The sequence below is a fragment of the Castor canadensis genome, chromosome 6, assembly GCF_047511655.1.
Source record: "Castor canadensis chromosome 6, mCasCan1.hap1v2, whole genome shotgun sequence".
Lineage (NCBI taxonomy): Eukaryota > Metazoa > Chordata > Mammalia > Rodentia > Castoridae > Castor > Castor canadensis.
This window is the reverse complement of record NC_133391.1, coordinates 7,036,915-7,041,156: the sequence shown is the minus strand read 5'-3', so window position 1 is coordinate 7,041,156 and position 4,242 is coordinate 7,036,915. Positions and strand designations below refer to the sequence as shown.

The 4,242-nt window shown below is 38.6% G+C and overlaps 1 non-coding gene across 1 annotated transcript; it reads right to left on the bottom strand.

Moving 5' to 3' along the window:
- Positions 1 to 482: 482 nt before the first annotated feature.
- On the bottom strand, positions 483 to 559 carry Trnat-agu (transfer RNA threonine (anticodon AGU)). Its single transcript has one exon. It is a non-coding gene; the product is annotated as a tRNA-Thr (tRNA).
- Between the last annotated feature and the right edge of the window lie 3,683 nt (positions 560 to 4,242).

Genomic DNA, 4,242 nt, shown 5'->3' with positions numbered 1-4,242 from the left:
AATCCTTCATCCGGTGAATAGTTGGTGAAGATTTTCTCCTATCTCTTGATTCTGGTCACTGTTTCCTTTGCTGTACACAAACTTTTTAATTCAACACAATCCCACTTGTTGCCGGGTGCTGGTGGCTCACGCCTATAATCATAGCTACTCAGGAGGCAGGGATCAGGAGAATCACAATTTGAAGCCAGACCTGGCAAACAGTTCATGAGACCCTATCTCGAAAAAAACCCATTACAAAAAGGGCTGGTGGAGTAGCTCAAGGTGAAGGCCCTGAGTTCAAATCCCAATACCGCAAAAAAGAAAGAAAGAAATTCCAATTGTCAATTTTTGTTCTTCTTCTTATTATTTTTCTGTGGCCTCTTTTAATCTACAGTCTTTCTCTCCATTTCTTGACTTTTCTTGGCAAATTGTTTGTTGGAGAATCCAGGATAGTCTCAGTTTTGCTGATGGTACACCATGGTGATGCTTAGAGGTTTATTTTTTGGCTGGACTGGGGTTTGAACTCAGGGCCTCATGCTTACTAGGCAGGCACTCTACCACTTGAGCTACTCTACCAGCCCCATCTTGGTGATGTTTAATCTATTCTTTTCTCTTCTGCATCTAAAGGCTTGATCATCTTCTCAGGTATGTTTTTTTGGGGCAAGAACACTTTGGAGGTGGTGGTGTGCCCTCCATCAATAAGCATAGGATGTCTGATTGCCTCATCACGTAACAAATGATGTTAGCTGCTGTTGAAACTCAATACCTGGCTCCATTATATCAGGTGATATTCTAATTCTAGAATTCCTTCTTCATATATTAGCTTGACTATTTTAATAAGGAGAAACTTCCATTCTCCTATGATTTGATAAAAACAGATAAATGTTTGATTATTTCCCTTTTTTTACCAGTTTTCAAATAATGAATTGATTCTCTCACAACCCCAAAGGTAACGAATTGTGGGTTTGGTTTGGTTGGGTTTTTGAGACAGGGTTTCACTGTGTAACCCATCTGGCTGGAACTGGGTAAGTAGCCAAGAACGGCCTTGCTCTCAAGATCCTCCTACCTTAACCTCCTTAATGCTGGGATTACAGAAGTGCATCACTGTACCCATGAGTTAATCAAATGAACGCATGGATTTCAATCTATATGTCTTTTACTCCATCACAGTTATTACCCTTCCTTCCTTCCTTCCTGCCTGCCTTCCTTCCTTCCTTCTTTCCTCCCTTCCTCCCTCCCCTCCCTTTTTCTCTTTCTTCTTTCTTTTTCTTTCTTCCTTCCTTCCTTCTTCCTTCCCCCACCTCTTTCTTTCTTTCTTCTTTCTTCTTTCTTTTTCTTCCTTCCTTCCTTACCCTCCTTCCCCTTTCTTTCCCTCCCTTCCTCCCTCCCTCTTTTTTCTCTCCCTTTCTCCCTTCTTTTCTTTCTTTCCTCCTGATAGGGTCTTGCTATATAGCCCAGGCTGACCTGGAACTCACAATCCTCCTGCCTCAGCCTCCCAAGTGTTGGAATGACAGGCATGCACCACCATGCCTGGTTCAGTTATTACCTTTCTTGATTCTCAAATTATCCCTATTGCTTAAAAAGGCCATTGGGAGCCTCTTTAAGTTTGCTGTTGACTCTTTGATATGACCCTGGTAACCTTGGATAGAAATTTCTCTTCAGAGCTGAAATATCTCAATGGACAAAATGGGCTATGAAAATTGAAGTGAATTATTTCTGGGGTCTTTCTTTTCTCTCCCCTTTGGTTCCAGAACTTAATTCTCTAAGGAAGATCTTCCCCACCTGTCTCCTTGACTGGAATGCCCCCAGAGCCCTGTCATCTTTGACTGTTACATTCTAGAATTCCCTGCTCTTCTGGAGTATCAGAAGGTAGAAAGTCAGCATTGGAAGTAGTTTAGTGACCCTAGGAAGGAATAGGAAGTCCCAGGTAAGACCCAGGTGACTTGTGCTAGGAGTCAGGCAGGCAGGACAGAGTCCAGCCTGACTTCCCAGGTACAGCTTTTTTAAAAAATATATTTTTTCTGATTTCAGAATTAATACATATAAGTAAAAATTCAAGAAGTATAAATTTAATTTTTTTTCAGTACTGGGGTTTGACCTCAGGGCCTCATGCTTGCTAGGCAGGTTCTCTGCCACTTAAGCCACTCCACCAGCCCCATAAATTAATTTTGTTTTTTGAGACAATGTCTTGGTATGTAGCTCAGACTCAAGATCCTTCTGCCTCATTCTCCTGAGTGACAGGGTTAAATTAATCTTTTTAAAACTATTTTTTATTAGCATACATTAATTTAATTTTTAAAGTAAACTAAGTCCCCTTTCTTTTTAAACCTTAATAGCCATCATCAACTATTCTAGACTTTTTCCTACATAAATATTTATAAATATTTTTTCTAAAAATAGGGTTTTTCTATATGTACTTTTCTTTTTTGGAGGGAAGGCAGTACTGGGGCTTGAACTCAGGGCCTCACACTTACTAGGCAAATGCTCTACCACTTGAGCTACCCTACCAACACATTTTGTGATGGGTTTTTTCAAGATAGGGTTGGGCTGGCTTTGAACCTCTATCCTCCTGATCTCTGCCTCTTGAGTAGTTAGGATTACAGGCATATGCCACCAGTGCCCAGCTGGTAATGGGGTTTGAATTTTTGTGTTTGCTAGACAACTGCTCTACCACTTGAGCCATGCCCCCAGTTCTTTTTTGTGTTAGTTTTTTCGAGATAGGGTCTCTCGGAACTGTTTGCCCAGGCTGGCTTTGAACCTTGATCCTCCTGATCTTTGCCTCCTGAGTAGCTGGGGTTACAGGAATGAGCCACCAGCACCAAGCTCTATATGTACTTTGCTGTGCATTGCTTGCTTTGCTTATTTTCCTGTAAACTTCTTGTATTTACTACATTTATATTATCTGCATTCTATTAACAGCTTCAGTTTTCTATTGTTACTATAAATTATTTAGACAATGCCATAGTGAAGAACTTTGGGGCTGTTTCCAATTTTTCATTATAGTTATAACCCCTATATATTTAGCCTTGTACACTTGTGTAACTCTTTCCATAGAACAAATTCCTGGAAATGGAATTTTGGAATGAACATTATATACTTTTTTTTTCATTATATACTTTTAAGTGTTTAATACATAAGATGCTTACTTCTAAAAAGGCTGCATTAATTTACATTTATATGAGTGCTGTTTTCTGTACATACTTTTGAGATCAATTTTAGGATTTTTTTTAAGTGTTATCTATCTGATTGATGAAAAGTATTTTATTATTGCTTTATTTTGTATTACTTAATTCTTGTTAAGGTTGAACATGTTTGTTCCTAATTTCTGTTTCTCTGGTGAATTGTCTGTTTGGGTTCTTTATTCACATTTGTATGGTTTCCTTTTCTTTTTTTGTATTAAGTCATGAATCCTTCTTACATATGGTATCTTTTTCATATATGTTAGAAATATTTTCCTAGTTTTAATGGTAGTTTGACTTTATCATACAGAAGTTTTAATTGTTAAGTTAGTTAACCTTTTTTTTTAATTGCTTTGTTATTCATATGTGCATACAAGGCTTGGGTCATCTCTCCCCTCTGCCCCCACCCCCTCCCTTACCACCCACTCCGCCCCCTCCCTCTCCCCCCCACCCCCTCAATACCCTGCAGAAACTAGTTAATCTTTGTTAGTTAGTTAATTTAGTTAGTTAATTTTTGTTAGTTTCTTTAGTTAGTTAATCTTTGTGTGGTGGCATATGCCTATAATCCCAGCTACTCAGGAGGTAGAGACAGGAGGATCTTGGTTGGAGGACAGCTGGGCAAAGTTAGAGAGTCTCAAAAATCAACTAAGAGCTGCAGGTTAGTGCTGCTCTACCAAGGTTGCAGCCTTGCGTTCAAACTCAGTAACCACCAAAAGTAAATAAATAAATAGAAGAAAAGTAAACATCCTTAACAAGAATTAAGTAATACAAAATAAAGCAATAACAAAATACTTTTCACCATTACAGGCACGAGCCACTGGCACCCAGCTGTTTCTGATTTTCATGCCATTTTATTGTATTTATTTATTTTTGTGGTGCTAAGGGTTGAGGTTAACAAATGCTCTACCACAACGCTACGCTCCCAACCTTCATGGTTATAGGAATATTCCCTTTTAATATTTTGTTTTTACATTTAAATCTTTTTGCATACTGTATCAAATAGAGATAGATACAGCTTCCAACACATACAGCTTGCCCTCCCTAAATAGCTAATTGTTCAAAACAACATCATTGAATAACCAGT